The 22,501-nt window shown below is 42.0% G+C and overlaps 1 protein-coding gene across 1 annotated transcript in view; it reads left to right on the top strand.

Annotated features, from left to right (window-relative positions):
- trmt44 (tRNA methyltransferase 44 homolog) overlaps window positions 1–19,258 on the top strand; it is a 56,875-nt gene extending 37,617 nt beyond the window's left edge. The window contains exon 12 of the mRNA XM_078542546.1: window positions 17,548–19,258. The gene's annotated coding sequence lies outside the window, so the exon portion shown is untranslated. The remainder of the gene's footprint in view (window positions 1–17,547) is intronic.
- The last annotated feature ends 3,243 nt before the right edge of the window (window positions 19,259–22,501 follow it).

The following is a 22,501-nucleotide window of genomic DNA, read 5'->3' as shown; positions in this document are numbered from 1 at the left end:
TCTTCAGTACTATTGCTGGAATATTGTCAGGGCCCATAGCCTTTGCAGTATTCAGTGCCTTCAGCCATGTCTTATTATCACGTGGAGTGTATCGAATTGGCTGAAGACTGGCATCTGTGATGCTGGGGACCTCTGGAGGAGGCTGAGATGGATCTTCCAGTCGGCACTTCTGGCTCAAGATTGTTGTGAATGCTTCAGCCTTATCTTTTGCACGGCTGTGCTGGGCTCCTCCATCATTGAGGATGGGGATATTTGTGGAGCCACCTCCTCCAGTGAGTTGTTTAATTGTCCACCACCATTCATGACTGGTTGTGACAGGACTGCAGAGCTTAGATCTGATCCATTGGCTGTGGGATCGCTTAGCTCTGCCTATCACTTGCTGCTTATGCTGTTTGGCACACAAGTAGTCCTTTTTTATAGTTTCACCAGATTGACACCTCATTTTTAGGTGTTCCTGGTGATGGTCCTAGCATGCCCTCCTGCACTCTTCATTGAACCAGGGTTGATCCCCTATCTTGATGTTAGTGTTAAGAGTGGGGGATATGCTGGGCCATGAGGCTACAGATTGTGTTCAAGTACAATTCTGCTCCTGCTGATGGCCCACAGCGCCTCATTGTTGCCCAGTCTTGAGTTGCTAGATCTGTTTGAAATCTATCCCATTTAGCACAGTGGTAGTGCCACACAACACGATGGAGGGCATCCTCAATGTGAAGGCAGGACTTCGTCTCCACATTGACTGTGTGGTGGTCACTCATACCGACACTGTCATGGACAGATGCATCTGCGCCTGGCAGGATGAGGTCAAGTATGTTTTTCCCTCTTGGTTCTCTCACCACTTGCCGCAGACCCAGTCTAGCAGCTATGCCATTTTGGACTCGGCCAGCTCAGTCAGAACCACTCTTGTTGATGGACATTGAAGTCCCCCACCCAGAGTACATTCTGCGCCCTTGCCACCCTCAGTGCTCCCTCCAAGTGATGTTCAACATGGAGGAGCACTGATTCATCAGCTGAGGGAGGTCAGTAGGTGGTAATCAGCAGGAGGTTTTCTTGCCCATGTTTGACCTAATGCCATGAGACTGCATGGGCTCCGGAGTCGATGCTGAGGACTCCCAGGGCAACTCCCTCCCGACAGTGTACCACTGTGCCGCCACCTCTGCTGGGTCTGTCCTGCCGTTGGGACAGGACATCACCAGGGATGGTGATGGTCGAGTCTGGGACATTACCTACACAGTATGATTCCTTGAGGGTGACTATGTCAGGCTGTTGCTTGACTGGTCTGTGAGACAGCTCTCCCAATTTTGGCACTAGCCCCCAGAGGGGTCGACAGGGCTGAGAGTGCCATTGTCGTTGTTGTTTCCGGTGCCTAGGTTGATGCCGGGTGGCCCGTCCGGGTTCATTCCCTTTTTGTGTCTTTGTAGCAGTTTGTTACAACTGAGTGGCTTGCTAGGCCACTTCAGAGCCTGGGACATTTAAGAGACAACCACATTGCTGTGGATCTGGAGTCACATGTAGGCCAGACCAGGTAGGGACAACAGATTTCCTTCCCTATAGGACATTAGTGAACCAGATGGGTTTTTACAACAATCAACAATGGCGGGATGAGGTTTCATGAAGGTTTTATTAATTAATAAATAAATTTCTCACATTTCATAAACATGTCCCAGCTCATGTGACACTATCATATGAGGGAACATGTGTAAATAATTTTTAACTTTGTTTAAAATTTATTAAAAATTCTCAGTATGTTCTGAATCTCTCTGAGGCAGCTCCGTGCCTCGGAGATTTCTGCGCTCTTTTGCGCGCATGCATGAAAGAGCGCAGGCTCCGACTCTCCCTCGTCCCTCCCACCCGCACAGGTAGCACTGATCGGTACCGGGTGTGTGTCACACTGGGTGGGCCTTAATTGGCCCGCCACGTAAAATGGTGGCGATTGGCTCTGCACTCTCTCCCAACCGGCCCGCCCGACGGAGAAAATTTTCCCTCTGGAGTTCTTGAGAGAATACTGCTTGTTGTTAATAAAAACAAATATGACATCAGTTTGTAAGAACTTATCTCAACATTTAAAGATGATTTGGCAGTTACAATTTTTCAGCAAGTATATAGCCATTATAAAGGAAAAAGAAATATGAAGTACCGGATGGGTGAAGTACAGTCCTGTATCTTTTGCACCATATTTCCATAAAAGAAGCTTAACTTTTGGATAATGCTAAATTTTGGGGTGTAACATCATGAGCTTCAGTACTTGTACAAAGATTTCTGACAGTAATGATACAGAAATCAGAGCTCGTATACCAGGAAAGAAAAATCTTGTCTGCTGTTGTAGAATCTAGCTGTTAAACTATTCAAGTTTTTTCTTTGTCTCTACTGTCCAACCATGCAGTTCGTTCCATCGGTGAAGAACTTCCTGACATTAGTCCTTGACTTGCTTTTTGCCAGTTTGAACCTATGCTTCTTTGCCCCACTCTGATGGTATAACTTGAACCAGTGTCTCAGATTTTATCTTTTCTACACCAGCTACTATCTTTGACATCTCTTTGTTGTTTCTTTTCAAGGTTAAAGGGCTCACATACTTGTCGTTCAATACATGATGCCAGATGTCAGTCCTGTGACTCTTCTCCACACAGTCTTAGAGCTTGAATCTCTTCTTTCTGCTCATGATCAAAATTAGACACAGTACATAGAGGCATCATCTATTTTGAGCATAACAATCTCCAACTTACAGTCCACTGATTAAGCTATTCAATTCAGCATTCTAAAGCAGAAATAAAATATTGCTAATGTTAAAAATCCTAAAGAACAAAGTGCTGGAAGTGCTTAAGTGGTAACTATGGGATAGGTTCCTTAGGGAGATGTTAAGGGAAAGTGTTGATTCATGAAATTGCAAATGGAGAGATTTCTTCCAGAAAATAATATTTAAGCATACAATATATGAGCAATTTGAGATGCTATATTTTAAGTCTAGCATGCTTGGTAGGAATAGGTAAATTTGGACCCATGTTTCTCTAAGCTTTCCACCACTTTTCTTCAACTCATGAATGGGTCTGTTGTAGACTAATTGATAGAGATTATTGCCAGAATTAGTCAAAATCTCTGTTATTGTTATATCATGTAACTATCAGGATAGTAGAAGTTGAACTTGATGAACCTTGGCCATTTTTTTTGTATAGCAATTCCCATGTTCCTGTGGAGAAATATCTACGACAAAAGGTTATTTCTAGTGTACAGGAAAGAACTTGATTTTGATTTCCTTCTAAAGATCTTTTTTCAAACAAAATCCTTTTTTGTTTAGATTTTTTTAAAGCTTTACAAAAATTGTCTGTCCCTCAAGTTTTGACACCATTTTGCGTTGGTCAGATGTTATGCATTCTAGCCACAACGACCTGCCTTCTTTAGTTCTGTGTCCCTTGAAAGTGCATGTTCTGGCATTGAGATCTAGGTAAACTTTCAGTAAAGCACCTGGAAAATGAACAGCAAACCCCATCTGATAATTGCTTTCAGTTACTGGATTTATGCCGCCTTAACATTTCACTCCAGTCTTCAAAAGCAATAGAGTATCATCTTAGACCTCATTTTATGTTTGAAATATTAAGCATATTTATTTTGCAAGAGATGAAGACGCAAGTTAACAGTCATAGAACAGTCATATGTTTAGAGTAAACAACCGTTGACCTACTTTCTCAAGTGGCCATTATAGTAAAAAGATTGCAACTCAAAGGACTAAGCATATCCTTTAAGATAACTTTTAAATGCATACAGCAGCGGTGATTTTTAATAACTGGCCACTCAACTGTCATCCAATTGACTTCCAAGGTTAGCCTGACCTTACTTTCAGACAGGCATGTAAATGTACAAGCAGCCTGCTCACGAAAAACATGCAGGAGGCTGCAAAAACAATTCAGGACCCTATACAGATTGTATCCCCCCTGAACATGCCCCCCAACCAATTAAAATTTTCAGGTAGAAATGCACGGAGCATGCACCACAAATACGCTGCCCATTTGTACGATTTGGGCATCCTTAAAGGAACTGTTGCAGACTGCTTAAAAAAGAGACCAAGAACTTTTAAAACTTTTTGGTGAAGTCAGAAGACATAGGAATGGATCTGTTTGCTGACAGCCTGTTCAACCACCACCATTCCCTGCCCAACCCCACCCCCCAATCTGACCTCCTGGTGCACAGCCTACAAGTAAGCCCATATATCACCTTTGCACAACTGCCGAACTGCAGCAAGGTGCCCTTTTGAGTTCCTTACTGAAAATGGTTCAGGCCTCCCAACGTCAGCCTTAAGATGGCAACACAGCCACTTCCGGCAAATTTGACTTCCACCTGTGAAATAGGAACATTCAGCCCGAGTGTTTTTCCTTTATTTAAGAAAGACCAAGCTGATTTGCACTGAATGGTCGCTTCTACGATTTCAAACTGTCTCCTCTCGTGAGATTTTCCTACTGCCCTCAATTTAACCAAGATGACTTTTTTTTATATGCAGTGAAAGTGTCACCAAGATTAAGTGGATTTTGATTATGTGACCTCTCATTCAAAAATGAACTACAAAATAAAACCTGAATCAATGACAGCACTGTTTAAGTTGAATTTTCTCACACGCTATCCTAAAACATTGTATTGGGGTGGACTTTAAATGCATTGTCATTCTGTTTCAAGAAGCAACCACAATTTGAAAGCCTACTTGTCATATACATGATAGCTACCCAATCTTTGAGGCTGGATTGGTGTTGTGAATTTTAATTTGATTCTCCTGATGACACTAAGTTGGGTCATCACTTGGCAGCATCGGTGGCATTGTAATATTCACAATGCAAATCTACTCTGTTTCAATCAGTTGAATTAGTAGCAGACTAATACTATAAAGAGGGTGGAGGGGAAGTACGTTGTCAATAATTATATCAGTGCAATCTAGGCTGATTTGGCAATACCAGCGCAAAAGACCAGGGAATTGTAACTGTTAAGTGATTATGCCCAAAATCAGTTATGTTCATGTTTTCTATGATATCTTGCACTGGTTCAAAATGCAATTCATCAAGCCAGGTTCTACCCACAAAACTAGCCACAACCCCAGGTCAAGGTTGCACTGGTTGGGGAGGGCTCTTCAAATTGTGCCAATTTTCTTAGGCTGACAGACTTTAGAAGTTCTAATATATCAAAAAATATTTAATTTACTCAAACTATATACCCATAAAACTATTAAAGGGTTCAATAAAGATTTTTAAAGTAATTTTCAGTGATTTTAAATGAGGTAACTCTGAGATGAAGGACTGGATACCTTAATTAAAATGTCTATTTTTGCTGATAAACCCATTTTCAGCTGTATTAATAGAACTGCACTTGGTTAGCTCTCGTAAATACTTCAAGGGCTACCATTTAATGGAAAGAAAGAAATGGAAACAATTACCTTGTATTACACTGCTTGATTATGCTATTCCATGAACGATTTTGTTTGTGATTATGCAAATTGATTTTAGCGGAAAACTGAAGTATAACCTAACCAGGCCAATTTCAAGCAGATTTTGTGAACAATTTCCTAATTGTGCTCGAAGTGGAAATTCTACCCCAAATATTCAACACTTTAATTCTGGTTTTTAATAAGATTGCACTTTGATTGTAAGTAGTTTTTTTGTTTAAAAGTGATTAATGACTCTGATTATGACACATTGTAAATCAGGCAAATAGGTTAAAATGATTTAAAAAAATGTTTGTATAATTAACATTAGCAATGCTATGCCATTGAAGGTAGAATTTCTGAAGGGGATTTCCCAACCTTGAGGCTATGTTGCACTGGGAGATTGAGAGAAACTCTGAAAAAAATGCCAAGTGGCTGTGTCTTGAACAACCTTGTTTTAAACTCCTCTTTGTTTTGAAATTCCTCCCATGGCCTTTCCCCTCCCTTTAATCTTCCTCAGCCCAACAAGCCTTTGAGATATCTGCACCACACCAATTCTGGCCTCTTAAGCATCCCAGATTTTAATCACTCCACCATTGGGTGGCCATACCTTCAGTTGCCTAGGCCCCAAGCTCTAGAATTCCATCCCTAAATCTCTCCACTTCTTTTCCCAGTTTTAAGATGTTTCTTAAAATCTACCCCTTTGAACAGGCTTTTGGGCTTCTGCCCTGATGGGGAGAATTTTCTCTTCGGCGTTCAGGGGTGGGCCCCCTCACGCAGACACATAAAATGACACATGGTGACGTCAGGCGTGTGTCATTCCGATCTTATGTTCGGTGGGCGCGCACCGGAGTCAGCTGCGTGCCCGACGAACTGTCAAATGCCTGTTAAGGCCATTAATCAACCAATCAAACAAATTGACAGGGCTGTCTGTTCAACCTTAAGGTTGGCGGGCAGGTGAAGAGCCCAAGCAGCCATCACGTTTTGCATGAAACCTCATCTACAGGCGGGATGAGGTTTCATGAAGGTTTTATTAATTAAATAAAAATTTGTATGAAAATTCATAAACATGTCCCAGCACATGTGACACTCACATGAGGGGACGTATCTGAATAATTTTATTTTTCCTTTATTTTTCAACTTCACAACTGCACTTAATCTTCCTGAGGCAGCTTCATGCCTCGGAGTTTTCTGCGCTCTTTCGCGCACATGTGCGGAAGAGCGCAGGCCCCGACTCTCCCTCCTCCCCCCCCCCACCTGCACAGGCAGCACTGCCGGGCGTGTGTGACGCAAGGAATTCCCACGTAAAATGGCAGCGATCGGCTCCGCGCACACTTCTGACCGGCCTGCCCGACGGGGAGAAAATTCTTCCCCATGTCTCCTTATGAGACTTAATGTCAACTGATGTTTTCCATCAAGCATTTTGGGATGTTCTACTACTGTATAATTTCAGATTATTGTTGTTATTGACTACCTAAAAGAATGATTACACAAAGTCAATGGCAGACTCCTGTGAGAATCTAAATATGTTGCTATTTAAGTAACTGCAACCGGACATCCTTCATTTTACTGTCATTTTTTATTTTTTTTAAAAATGAAATTCAACATACACTGTTTAGTGTTAGATTAATCAGATAGTTTGGAAGCAGAATGCGCAGACGAGAAAGGGCTTTCACCAAAAAGAAATGCTAAACTTATTGTTGGTTAACCTGTTAATGAGTAATTATTGTGTTTAATAAATTCAATATTTATTGGTAAGGCCAAGTAAAGTAGTTTCATAAGGAATTGGAATGCTCATAATTTAGCCAGTAAAAGAAAAACTGAAATATTCATCAGGTACAAGATCCGTGTGCGCTCTGGATTCCTCTTTATGCAGGTAAAATGAAACCAATAGTGTCCCGTTACCTTTGGTGTAGAAGGCTACAAAATTAAACTGATCCAATTTACCTGACACAGTGCCATTTAATACCTTTTTATTAAACCATGAATTATGCTCTAGTTACAGTATATAGAGGCAATTACACTGGGTGCTCTGATGTTTGTACTTCAAAGAAAAATTAAGATTTCTTTGCAGTTTAAGTATAGATTGTATAGTAGTAAGTATAGGTTGGATCATCCTATAAACTATGATGTACTGTGCGTGGTTATATTCAATTTTTAGTTCCTTTATGAAAAAATAAACATACTAAAAAAAAAATCAAGACATGCAAGAAGTATGGTGATCATGAGACTTCTCATTCAGAAGGACTTGGCTCCTATCATACTCAAATGCACTGGATCCCTCACAAGGGCTAACTGAAATATTGGAGGCATTATATTCTGTCTTCCAGATAACTGAAGAGAGTTTAGACATTTTCGCAATAGTAAAAGGATGGGACAAAGCATCTTTCAGTGTATTGTGTGTTATTGTTCCCTTGATGCAGACAATGAATTAGATGAGAATTTGCTAGCGTCCCCTGGGTGTCTTTGTTTTCCGGTCCCCCATGCAGCCTCCATCCTGTGTTGTGCGCCACAAGTTTTTCTAAATGATATTTCCTACCCTTCCTCACTGCAGGCAATGCACTAGCGCACAAGTCTCTTCCAATTAAAGATTCCTCCCCGTTGATATGAAGAGGGTTAAGAGAAGGTTCTCACTTTTTCATTCTCTTTGATTGAAATGTTATAGCCATAAATAATTCTGAGCAACGGGAATGGGGTGTCCTGTCAGTGAGCTACTCTATTTTCCTATTGATACCCAAGGCTACCCTTTGAAAATGTCACTTAGAAAATCGAAGCTGCTCAAACAGTGTTTACAGTCCTGAACAGCAAGCAACCTACAGACCTGACAAAATAGTTGACACTTTTTTTTAAAGCACGGCCAACAGTTAATTTTGATATTCAACTTGCTGAATTCTTTACTACAGTATTTGTATCCATGACCTTTTGAAGAACTCTTATTTCAAGCTGAGAAGAGGGCAATGTATTCCTCTTAATTCAGTCCTTACTTAAAATCGTCTGTTAATTAGAATCTCAGCAATAATTCTTAGTTTGTGTATTGTTTATATTGATTAATTCAAGGAATTGGATTAATTTAGATTTGAAGTGCAAAAATATTTGGAATTACCAAGCATCAACTAAATAACCAGCAGATGGCCCAGTTTTACCTGAATACAGATTCTGGGTCTGTAGTTTTTGCTTTTGGCACAATCAATGATCTGGGTGAATATTGGACTTTAGTTTTGAGATGTTTGTTTCCCCTCAAATTTTCTACTTAATCTCATTTACATATCATCAAACGTAAAATCTACCATTGGCCACTGCAATTGGGCAACATCTTAGAATGTATTTTTTAAAATTTCCATTAAAAAGATATTTCTTGATATATTCAAATGTGGTAAACTGGTGCAGCTTTATTAATACAACTGTAGATATGTTTATTTTTGTGATAAACCTTACTCAGTGTCATTCAACCACCTGTGAGCAACCCAATTTTAAAGAACTGAAAATGTCCCCAAAACAACACAAAATCTCTTACTAGTTATATTGGTGTAAAGTAGTCAGTTTCTCATGGAAATTTTTTAAAAATGAAGCTTTTGAATGAAGAGTCCTTGAGCCGAAAAAAAGCTTAATTTTAAGGGTCTCCTCGAAAGACATCAAACGGGCACAGTCAGTAGAAACTTGCAATGATCAATTTAAATGGGTTTGTGGCCAGTTTTGTGGGCGGGGCCTGCTTCTAGCCTAATACTTTTAAAAAACGAGCGCAACCTAATAGAAACTCATGCCCCATCTCTTTACATTTCAAATGCTACTATATCCTTCAGCCTTATGATTTTGTTTGATCACTGAGGTGCAATTTACAGTTTTAGCATGTTTAATTTCACAACATACAAATTTTTCAGCATTCCATTCAGATGGACGCTAAGATAGATAGGCCTCTTTAATTATCAGGTATTTGTACATAATGTAGTGCAAATCAGTTCTTTGTTCCCTTGTTAGGCACAATAAGGAATAGGAAAAGTGCTACACATGTTTAAATGCATTTAAGCTAGGCTGACATGCAGAATTAATTTTTTGTTTATTTATTTTCGGGTTGTGGGCTTTGCTGGCTGAGCCAACATTTATTGCCGATCCCTAGTTGCCCTTGAGAAGGTGGTGGTGAGCTGCCTTCTTAAACTGCTGCAGCCTATGTGGTGTAGGTACACCCACAGTGTTGTTAGGAAGGGAGTTCCAGGATTTTGGCCCAACAACATTGACGGAATGGCGATATATTTCCAAGTCAGGATGGTGATTGACTTGGAGGGGAACTTCCAGGTGGCCATGTTCCCATCTATCTGATGCCCTTGTCCTTCTAGACAGCAGTGGTCGTGGGTTTGGAAGGTGTTGTCGAAGGAACCTTGGTGAATTCCTGCAGTGCATCGTGTAGATAGTGTACACTGCTACGACTGTGTGTCGGTGGTGGAGGGAATGAATCTGGATGTGGTGCCAAACAAGTGAGCTGCTTTGGACAGTGTCAAGCTTCTTGAGTATTGTGTGAGCTGCACTCGTCCAGGGAAGTGGGGAGTATTCGATCACACTCCTGACTTGTGCCTTGTAGATGGTGGACAGGCTTTGGGGAGTCAGGAGATGAGTTACTTGTCACACGATTCCTAGCCTTTGACCGGCTCATGTAGCCACGGTATTTATATGGCTAGTACAGTTGAGTTTCTGGTCAATGGTAACCCCGAGTATGTTGATAGTGGGGGATTCAGTGATGGTAATGCCATTGAACATCAAGGGGCGATGGTTGGATTCTCTCTTGGAGATGGTCATTGCCTGACATTTATGTGGCGCGAATGTTAACTTGCCATTTGTCAGCCCAAGCTTGATATTGTCCAGAACTTGCTGCATTTGGGGATGGACTGCTTCAGAGTCTGAGGAGTTGCGAATGGTGCTGAACATTGTGTAATCATCAGCGAACATCCCCACTTCTGATCTTATGATGGAAGGAAGGTCGTTGATGAAGCAACTGAAGATGATTTGGCCGAGGACACTATCCTGAGGAACTCCAGCAGTGATATCCTGGAGCTGAGATGACTGACCTCCAACAACCACAACCATCTCCCTTTGTGCTAGGTATGCCTCCAACCAGTGGAGAGTTTTCCCCCTGATACCCATTGACCCCAGTTTTGCTAGGGCTCCTTGATGCCGCAGTCTGTCAAATGTGGTCTTGATGTCGAGGGTAGTTACTCTCACCTCACCTCGGGAGTTCAGCTCTTTTGTCTATGTTTGAACCAAGGCTGTAATGAGGTCAGGAGCTGAGTCAATCTGGCGGAACCCAAACTGGGCATCAGTGAGTGGGTTATTGCTAAGCAAGTGCTGCTTGATAGTACTGTTGATAACCCCTTCCATTCTTTACTGATGACCGAGAGTAGACTGATGGGGCGGTAATTGGCTGGGTTAGATTTGTCCAGCTTTTTGTGTACAGGACATACCTGGGCAATTTTCCACATAGGTGTACTGGAACAGCTTGGCTAGAAGCGTGGCAAGTTCTGGAGCACAAGTCTTCAGTACCATTGCCAGGGCCCATAGCCTTTGCAGTATCCAGTGTCTTCAGCCGTTTCTTGATATCGTGTGGAATGAATCAAATTGTCTGAAGACTGGCATCTGTGATGCTGGGGGCCTCCAGAGGAGGCCGAGATGGAGATGGAGGATCCACTCAGCACTTCTGGCTGAAGATTGTAGCAAATGCATCAGCCTTATCTTTTGCACTGCTGTGCTGGACTCCCCCATCATCGAGGATGAGGATATTTGTGGAGCCTCCTCCTCCAATGAGCTGTTTAATTGTCCACCACCATTCATGACTGGATGTGGCAGGACTGCAGAGCTTAGATCTGATCTGTTGATTGTGGGATCGCTTAGCTCTGTCTATCACTTGCTGCTTATGCTGTTTGGCACACAGGTAGTCCTGTGTTGTATCTTCCCCAGGTTGGAGGGTACCTTCAATGTGAAGGCAGGATGCCGTCTCCACAAGGACTGTACAGTGGCCACTCCTACCGATACTGTCTTGGACAGAAGCATCTGCGGCAGGCAGGTTGGTGTGGATGAGGCCAAGTATGTTTTTCCCTCTTGTTGGTTCCCTCACCACTTGCCGCAGACCCTGTCTAGCAGCTATGTCCTTTAGGACTTGGACAGCTCGGTTAGTAGTGGTGCTACCAAGCTCTGCAGTCCTACCACACCCAGTCGTGAATGGTGATGGACAAAGAAACAACTCACTGGAGGAGGAGGCTCCACAAATATCCCCATCCTCAATGATGGAGGAGCCCAGAAAACTCTCCACTGGTTGGAGTCCTACCAAGCACAAAGGAAGATGGTTGTGGTTGTTGGAGGTCAGTCATCTCAGCTCCAGGACATCATTGCAGTAATTCCTCAGGGTGGTGTCCTCGGCCCAACCATCTTCAGCTGCTTCATCATCAACCTCCATTCCATCATAAGATCAGAGGTGGGGATGGTCGCTGATGATTGCACAATGTTCAGCACCATTCGTGACTTCTCAAACACTGAAGCAGTCCGTGTCCAAATGCAGCAAGATCTGGACAACATCCAGGCTTGGGCTGAAAAGTGGCAAGTAACATTCGCGCCACACAAGTGCCAGGCAATGACTATCTCCAACAAGAGAGAATGCAACCATCGCCCCTTGATGTTCAATGGTATTACCATCACTGAATCCCCCACTATCAACTTCCTCAGGATTACCATTGACCCGAAACTGAACTGGACTAGCCATACAAACCCTGTGGCTACAAAAGCAAGTCAGAGGCTAGGAATCGTATGACAAATAACTCACCACCTGACTCCCCAAAACCTGTCACCATCTACAAGTCAGGAATGTGATGGAATACTCCCCACTTGCTTGGATGAGTGCAGCTCCCACAACACTCAAGCTTGACACCATCCAGGACAAAGCAGCCCGCTCGATTGGCACCATATCCACACACATTCATTCACTCCACCATGGACGCACAGTAGCAGCAGTGTTTACCAACTACAAAATACATTGTAGGAATTCACCAAGGCTCTTTCGACAGCAGCTTCCAAACCTACGACCACTACCATCTAGAAGGACAAGGGCTGCAAACACATGGGAACACCACCATCTGGAAGTTCCCCTCCAAGTCACACACCATCCTGACTTGGATATCTATAACTGTTCCTTCACTGTTGTTGGGTCAAAATCCTGAAACTCCCTAACAGCACGGTGGGTGTACCTACACCACATGGACTGCAGCGGTTCCAGAAGGCAGTTCACCACCACCTTCTCAAGGGCAACTAGGGATGGGCAATAAATGCTGGCCCAGCCAGTGAAGTCCACATCCCGTGGACGAATAAAAAAATATATAAATTTATAGTGAATGGCAATGTTCCCTGTATTCGAGGGGTCAAACATATAAAATTAAATGTAAGGTTAAAACATCGAAAGCATAGGATATTTCAAACATGGGAGGATTCAAAATTCTACAAAGGATTCATGTCAGGCATCCATTAAATATATTTGTACAGCAATCTTAAAGCATGAATTCATACATGATGGAGAAGGGAATAGAAGGATGCAGTGGGCAGGGGTTGGTATGGGGAGTGGGGGGAGAGGCTGGGTGCAAGCATTGGGAGAAATGTTCATATGGAGTGTAAACATCACAGATGACTTGGGTTGTATGGGTGGTTCTATACTGTATGTTAATTTTTTAATTCGTTCCTGGATGTGGGCATCACTGGCTAGGCGAACATTTATTGCCCATCCTTAATTGTACTTGGGAAGGTGGGAATGAGCTGCCGCCTTGAACTGCTGCAGTCCATGTGGTGTAGGTATGCCCATGGTGCTGTTGAGAAAGGAATTACAGGATTTTTACCCATAACAATGAAGGAACAGCAATAGTTCCAAGTCAGGATGGTGAGTGGCTTCAAGGGAAATTTCCAGGCGATGGGGTTCCCATGCATCTGCTACTGTTGTCCTAGGTGGTAGAGGTTGTGGGTTTGGAAGATGCTGTCGAAGGAGCCCTGGTGGGTCGCTGCAATGCATCTTGTAAATGGCACACACTGCTGCCATGGTGCATCGATGGTGGAGGGAGTGAATGTTTAAGGTGGTGGATGGGGTGCCAATCAAGAAGGCTGCTTTGTCCTGGATGGTGTTGAGCTCCTTGAGTATTGTTGAGCCTGCACTCACCCAGGCAAGTGAAGAATATTCCACCACACTTCTGACTTTTGCCTTGTATATAGCAGACAGGCTTTGGGGAGTAAGGAGGTGAGTCACTCTTCCCAGAATTCCCAGCCTCTGACCTACTCTTGTAACCACAGCATTGATATGGCTGGTCCAGTTCATTTTCTGGTCAATGGCAATCCTCAGTGGGAGATTCAGTGATGATAATACCATTGGGAGTCAAGGGAGGATGGTTAGATTCTCTCATGTTGGAGATGATCATTGCCTGGCACTTGTGTGGTGTGAATGTTACTTGCCACTCATCAGCCCAAGCCTGAATGTTGTCCTAATCTTTCTGCATATGGACATGGGCTGCTTCAGTATCTGAGGAGTCACAAATGGTGCTGAACATTGTGCAATCATCAGCGAACATCCGCACTTCTGACCTTATGATGAAGGGAAGGTCATTGATGAAGCAGTTGACGATGGCTGGGCCATAACAACTCATTTACAATCATAAGTGTTCCACACATACTATTTCTAGGTCATAAAAGAAAGAAAGACCTTGCATATATACAGAATGAAAGGGGGCAGAAATTCATTAACATAATTGAAGAATGTCATGTGAGCCTGCTGCATTGTCTGCCTCGGTGAACCTACGTAAGTCTACGTAATGCCACTAGGACCAGTGCTACGTGAGCAAATTCCTTCCCCGTAGCAAGGTACAGCACAGAATGAGGCCCATCTGGCCCAAACCAACGCTTTTGAGAAGCAATCCAGTTAGTCCCACTCCCATTTTTTACCCCATATCCTGGCAATATTTTTCTCCTTCAAATAGTTATTGGATTCCCTTTTGAAGGCTATGAGTAACTCTTCATCCATCACATCATCAGGCAGTGCATTCCAAATTCTAACCATTCTTTGTGTAAAAAGCTTTTTCCTTATGTTGCCTCTGGTTCTTCTGCCTGTCGCCTTAAACTGTACCCTCTGGTTATTGACCCTTCAACCATTGGAAACAGTTTCTCTTTATTTACTCTTGCCTAAACCCTTAATGATTTTAAACACCTCCATAAAATCTCTTAGCCTTCTCGGCTATCGGGAGAACAACCCTAGCTTCTGTACTCTATCCGTGTAACGATAATCCCATTCGAATAAATTTCTTCTGTACCCTCTCCAAAACCTTCACCTCTTTCCTAAAGTGTTCTGCCCAGGATTGGTGATAATACTCCAGCTGGGGCCAAACTTGTATTTTGTACAGGTTATATAACTCTCAGGTTTCCACAGTTGTCATCTGTTTCAGGTTTAGCCACAAAGACTGTCCACCATCTACAAGCCACAAGTCAGGAGTGTGATGGAATACTTTTCACTTGTCCAGACGAGTGCAGCTCCAACAACACTCGAGATGCTCGACACCATCAGGACAAAGCTTGATTGGTACCGCATCCACCACCTTCAACATCCACTCCTTCCACCACTGACGCACGATGGCAGCAGTGTCTACTATCCATAAGATGTACTGCAGCAACTGACCAAACCCGTGACCTCTACCACCTAGAAGGACAAGGGCATAGATGCATGGGGACACCACCCTCCAAGCCATACACCAGCATGACTTGGAACTGTATCACTGTTCCTTCACTGTTGCTGGGTCACAATCCTGGAACACCCTACCTAACAGCACTGTGGTGTACATCACATGGACTGCAGCAGTTCACCATAGCTTTAGCAAAGTGCGCTTCCTTAGTAAACAGCAATGCAAAGCACTGGTTTAGTACTTCAGCCATGCCCTCTCAATGGCACAAGGATGGACAATAAGTGCCATGTGGATGCTCACATTCCATGAATGAACAACACAAAAAATAACTTCCTGAATTTTGTAATCTGTGCCCCTACTTATGAAACCCAGAATCTTATATGCTTTATTAACTGCTTTATTAGTGTCCTACCACCTTCAGAGATTTGTGCACAAACACCCTTATGCCCTTCTCTTGCACTCCCTTTAAAATTATGCCATTTTGCATGTATTGTCTTTCTTCATTCTTCCTACCATAATGTATCACCTACACTTTCCTAGTGTTGAATTTCATCTGTTGTGTTCCTGCCAGTCTATCGAGGCTCTCTTGAAATCTGTTATTGTCTTCTTCACTGTTTATTACATTTTCAAGTTTTGCATCTTCTGCAGATTTCAAAATTGTGCCCTGTACCTCCCAGGTCCCATTCATTACATCAAAATACTGAACCTTGGGGAATTTCACTCTATACCTCCTTCAGTTTCAAAATTAGCCATTTACCATAACTCTCTGCTTTTTATCCCTTAGCCAACTTAGTATCCATGCTGCAAATGCCCCTTTTATCCCATTGCCTTCAAATTTGCTAAGACTAATGTGTGATATTTTATCAAATGCCTTTGTGATAAAAACAGAAAATGATGGAAATACTCAGCAGATCTGGCAGCAGCTGTGGAGTGAGAAACAGAGTTAGTGTTTCAAGTCGAATATGATGCTTCTTCAGCACTGGGCTTGCAATGTTTATCAACTTGCACTGCTCTTATCCTCTCTGTTAACCTCATCAAAAAACAGTCAGGTTGGTCAAACACGATGGACAAATCTGTACTGGGGCTCCTTTTTAGTATATGCATGCCCAAGTGGATGTCAGTTTTCTCCCAGATTACTGTTTCTAACAGCTTCTCCATCATTGATGTTAAACTGACTGGTCTTTAATTGCCAGGTTTATCCTATTTTTTGAACAAGAGTGTATCATTTGCAATCCTCCAGTCTTTTGGCACCACCCCTGCATCAAAGGTGGATTGGAGGATTGTGACCAGAACCTCCTTAATTTCTATGCTTACTTCCCTCAGAAACGCAGGACCAGGCGGCTAATCCACTTGAAATGCTTCCAGCATTTCTAGTATCTCATCTTTATCTTTTTATTTCAGCATCCTCCTTGTTTACTATATCTTTGGCAACATACACTTCCTTAGTAAACAGCACAGCACATAGTACAAAGTACTAATTTAGTACCTCAGCCATGCCTTCTGCTTCTAACAAAGGCATCCATTTTGATCCCTAAATGACCCCACAGTGCCCCTGACAACACTTTTACTGTTAATATGCCGACAGAACACCTTTGGATTCCATTTTATTCTAGCAGTAAATCTATTCTTGTATTGTTTCTTTGTCCCTCTTGTTTCCTTTTTCACTTTCTTGTATTTTTACATTCAGCATAATTCTCCCTTGTATTATGAAGCTGACATCTCTCATACTCCTCCTTTCTTGCCACTCTTCGCCTCAACATTCCAAAGCACACTGCAGCCAACACTTTTTGAAATCACTTATTGTAGGAAATGCAGCAGCCAACTTGCACACACAAGGCCCCTCAAAACCACAGAGGTAAGGAATTGATAATCTATTTTAGTGAAGCTGGTTGAGAGACAGATGTCAGCCAGGACATTAGGGAGTAAGGCCTGATTTGCTTCTAAGTAAAAGAACATTCCTGGCTTTCCAAAGTTGTGATGTTGTAAGTAATTTCTGTTTCCACTTACCGTGTACACTTGAGCAAAGCTCTTCAGACACGAAATCAGCAAATATCATTTAGTAAATACAGATGTCTCCAATTTTGCAGTGAGTATTTGAAAATTATTTTGTTGATTATTTCTAACACTTTCTTCTGGAGGAAAACACTTGGACCCCCTTAACTGATTACTCACATTTAGTAATGTGATGCAGCATTGATTCAGACAAAGCATGTGGCTGATTGAAGTTCTTTGGGAAAATTTTGTCTTTTGAAATTATGTTTGTCAGACTCTGCAGCAAGCAGATACCTCAATGAGAAAAATATGTTTCTCTGGTCAGTTTTGCAGAGACTGTGCAAAAGTCAACTAATGCAACATTTTAGGAGCTACCAGTGCAATAAAGTTATATTTTTATTTATATATATATATGGAAAGTAAATAATTCACATAATGCACAAAGGAAAAGAAATTGAAAGGAACTTTATTTTTCAGAATTTTTGTCTGGAAATTTACTTTGATGCTATAACTTTGCTGCAAGAGCATTGGGAACCCTCTACCAACAATTTTGTTATGGTGGATTGACAGCTCCAAGAAATGACTGGCCTAGCCTCCTTTATGAGATTCCTCACCCACTGTTTTGTGTGTGCATCATTCTCTAACTGAAAGATCGTAATTGGTCACTAGAGGGTGCAAGAGTACCACACCCTCTGCTTTTATATCCTATCTTGTGAGGAGGTGGCTCATATATTCTCAGCAATTTTGCCATGGTTCTCGTTGTCTGTGCTGAGATCTAACCTCACTATGTGGGACATCAGACACACAGACTGGTACTTCAATCACCCTGTGAAGAGAAACAAATATCTTTCCCCACCTGGCATTGTATAAGACTTTGATCATGTGACCTTGATTTTAATACTCCCCGTCTGGCGGAAACCATTTCCCCAGTTGTTTTGGTCGGTAAGCAGCATGAAAATGAGATCCAGCCGTCAAAAAGGGCCAAGCCGGCCTATTGTCACTCCCAGACTGACCAGCCCAGGAATAAAAATCAAAGCCCTATGTTTTTTTTTAACAAGAATTTCAACAGCATTTTTAAAATCTGCTTTTAGTACAATTATGCATTCTAAAATAATTGAACACTGGTGCCGAAAAGCAGTAACCAGTTATTATTGGCGGTGGTAGCAAAAACATCCATTGTAAATCTGATTTTTGAAAAGATATTACTTGTATATATTAGAAATAAATGACAAAATTCAGCATGATAAAAAGAAAGACTTGCATTTATATAGCACCTTCCATAATTTCAACACAACCCAAAGTGCTTTACAGTCAATAAAGTACTTTTAATGTGTAGTCATTGTTGTAATGTAGGAAATTTAGATGTTCCCTTTTTTAACACCTTGTATATCTTGCCTATCATGCTTGATACTTTGCACTCCAAAATATGTCTAAAATATCAGTAAGGGTGGAATTCTGCTAGAAGCAAAATGGATGATACCATTGATAGACATGCATTGTACAGCTTACAGTTGAATGATGCTTACAGGTTTTCATTCAACTGGAAGCGAAGTCCATTCAGCGGGTGTCAATCCTGAAACCACCCAAAACTGATTCACGTAGCCTAATTAGGTATTGCTCAGCAGGTTCTTGTTTTATTTTACTTTAAGTAAAAATGATTTCATATTTTCATGTATTGTTATATAATCATAACTGCCCTGCTTGTGGTTGCATCACTATTTCAATGTCTTGAGTATCACAACCTGTTGTTTCAGAATGTGGAATTTAAATCCAGGGCTTATCAGGGCAAATTTCCAGAGGGTTATCTGTCTAACTACTCACAGGCTGTTTGACCTGATAACCCAGAACTGCCTGATGGTTTACTTAGAAGCAAATCAGGCCTTACATCTAGTAAATGGATGGCTTGAGAATAACTGTCTTGGGGAAGACTACTGTATACATCCCGCCAGTCTGAAAAACAACTGTTCACCTTTGTCTTTACTTTCTGTTGCATAGCCAGTTTTGTATCCATGCTGCACCTTTCATTCCATGGGCTGTAGCAAGTCTATTATGTAGTACTTTGTCAAATGCTTTTGAAGGATCATATACACAACATGAACTGCATTCTCTTCATCAACCCTCTCTGTTACTTCATCAAAGAACTCAATCAAGTTAGTCAAGCATAATTTGCCTTTAATAAATCCATGCTGACTTAAATTTTTTTACTCATTTGCCTGCTCTCATACTGTCTATGCCATTCTTATTTCTTTTTTAGATCTGTGTGCTTTCTATATTCAGATTGGTTTTCCACTGTGTTAGAAATATATTTATCATAAATTTCTTCTATGACATTTTAACCTCTATGGCCCAGATTTTTGCCACATCGGAGAGCCTCGCTGTCATGGCGAAAATGCTAGAAGTACCTGAAAACCTTAAGGTCCGCCCCTGAACTAGGCACTTCCCATGTTCACAGGGGTGGGAATGAGGGTGGTTCATGTTTTGTGCATGCATGGTTTACGGAGACAGCTGGTCAGTTAAATTATCAGCTACCCCCAGTAGCCTAGGACTGTGAAACCTGAAGAGTGCAGATTAGATCTGATAAGAGCAGGTCTGAACTTTGAGGATTTGTTTGGATAGCCAGAGTATCCCTTTGGAGAGGTAAGGTAACCTTTTGGATCTGGGACATCTTTAAGGTGCCCTTTGCTGAAGGTTGGGTGTTCTTGGTGGAGGTCAGGGGCCCTTTAGGGGGGTTAAGGTGTGCTTTGGAATTGCTAAAAGTAAGCATAAATGTGTGTAAAAGGTGCATAATTTCATTGCTGTCAAGCTCATTGGAACTGTCAATAGGCCTGTCAAAATCAACTGTCAAGAGTGTCAAGAGCACCTGTTAAAAGTGTCAAGAGACATGTCAAGAGGGTCTATCAAAGGGAGCTGTTAAGATATTTAAACGTCCTGCACTTTAAATCTTTGAAAAAAAAATGTCTGGACTGTTTAAAAAAAAAAAATCATTGCTTGCTATTTCTGTTGACATAAGCCTGAGGGTTTCCACTATTGGATTACTGCTGCATGACTGATTTCACAACTAACCATTATCACAGTAGAGTGCCTCCCATTTCACAGTTTGACAGCTACAAGTGGTTATAGACTCTTTGAAATGGGACTATGAATTCCAATGCTTATTGTGATAAGGGATTGTGCACTTGAATGAAATGTCTATTGTTATAAGGCTTTATGTGATTGAAGGAATGGAAATGTAGTAAATGAATTTTTATGAATGATAGTTTTTTTTCATGTAGTGAAGACTGCAATAGACACATAGAAGTTTATTTTATCTCATCTCTACATGGGTCCTGAGGTCTGCTCATGTAGGTACTGAGGTGAGTTAGCATGGTAGGTGTAAGGGCAAAGGGCAGTGGGTGGTGTGCATGGATTGGCGTGAGTTGGCACTGACTTCTAATTTAGCCTGCACTCCTGGATTGTAAATCTGATGTCCAGGCAGCCAATTTTAGAAGTCAGGTTTACGGAGTTGGGAATTCTCCTAACCCTGCACACCTGACTCGCAGACAAGAGTCCTATATCTTTAGTCATCCAGGGAACTGTAGCTTTGGATGCCCTGCCTTTCTCCCTCATGGGAATATTTTTACTCTGTTCCCAAACCATCTCCGTTTTGAAGGCCTCCCACTTTTTAATGGCTGTTCTGCTTTACAACTTTTGATGCCAATCCACATGGGCCAGATGCCTTTCAATTCATTGAAATTATCCCTATTAAGTATTTTTATGCTTGACTGTTACTTGTCCATTTCCTTAAATATTCTATACCTGATGATATTATTATGATCACTGTTCCCCAAAAGTGCTCTCATGGAAACATGCTGCTTTTGCCCGACTTCAGTAAGCAGAACTAGATCTAGCACTGCTTCATTCCCGGAAACACAGTGATCAACAAAGTTCTCTTGTACATGTTTCAGAAATTCCACATCACCTTTGTCCTTATCACTGTTATTATCCCAGACTAAATTAGGATAAATGAAGTTCCCCTTTATCTCAACTGTAAAGTTCAATTGTAATGTTGTTCCTCTGGCTCCTTCCCATTATTTGGCGGCCTATAATTACAGCCAGTAGCATAATAGCTCCCCAATGTTCCTTAATTCTAACCAAATAGACTATGCCTTTCACCCCTCAACTGCATCATCCCTGTCCAGTGCTATAATAGTTGCTTTGATCAATACTGCCATATCCCCTTTTTTACTCCTGTTTTTCCTGAATACCTTGCAGTCAGGAATATTAAGTTCCCAATCTTCTCTTCTTTCAGCCAGATCTTTGTTATTACCACTATAACATAGTTCCATTTGGCAACTTGTGTTTCAGCTAATCAACCTTATTTACCCCATTAAGTGCACTTATGTACATGCACTGCACACCCATCTTCTGCCTTGTACTCATCCCCTGTCTAATCTCTTCCTATTTCTGAACTATTCTTTGCTGTAGGACTATTTGTCTTTCCCAGTCCTCGACACACCTTGTTTCTGCTTGCTAATGTTTCATCCTGGTGCCTCATCTTGGTGCCTATCCCCTGCCAAATTAATTTAAACCCGCCCCCACAATACTAATTAACCTTCCTGTGAGTGTGTTTGTCCCAACTCTTTTGAGATGCAACTACCACCTTGAACAGATTCTCCTTGCTGCAGAACTGGTTCCCATGTCCCAGCAATCTGAAGCTTTCCATCTTGCACTTTTTTCAGCCACACATTAACCTGCCTTATCCTACTATTCTTATATTTACTAGAATGTGACACTAGGTGCAATCCAGAGATTACTATCAGTGAGGCCCTGCTCTTTAATTTCCTCCCTAGCACCTGGAGCTCTGCCTGCAGGACCTCAGCCCTTTCCTTTCCTAAGCCATTGGTCCTCACATGGATCATAATTTCTAGCTGTTCCCCTTCCTCCCTCAAAGCGTTCTCCCCTCTCTCAGTAATGCCCTTTACCCTGGCAACATGGAGACAACACACCACGTTGGTGTGATTCCTAAGGTTGCAGAAAAGCCTGTCTATCCCTCGGCTGTTGAATCTTTGAGGACACTAGCACTTCTATATATTTGCTGTGTCCCTCTGTGCAGTCATTTGAGACACAGTGGCATGGAGGTGCTCTGAATTCCACTCCTCTGAGATGTCATTACCCTCATCAATATTCAACACTGAAATCTGTTTTTTTTGCCAATTTCCTGGGGGATTCTGCATTGTGTGCCTCTTTCTACCCTACAGCATGACCTTCCACTTACTATTCTCCTGAACTCTCTGCAGTGAACTCTCTGTAGCTGAGGGGTGACCCACCATCTGGAACATGCAGTCCAAATCTTCTGTATGCCCTGCAATGACCCCAGCTGCTCCTCAAGTTTGGAATCCCTGAACTCAAGCTCACCTGAAGGCCCTTCTGGCACACATGGTTATCTTGGACA

Source organism: Cetorhinus maximus, chromosome 1 (assembly GCF_964194155.1).
Source record: "Cetorhinus maximus chromosome 1, sCetMax3.hap1.1, whole genome shotgun sequence".
Taxonomy (NCBI): Eukaryota; Metazoa; Chordata; class Chondrichthyes; order Lamniformes; family Cetorhinidae; genus Cetorhinus; species Cetorhinus maximus.
Note: the sequence above shows the minus strand (reverse complement) of the source record. Positions and strands in the feature narration are given on the sequence as shown.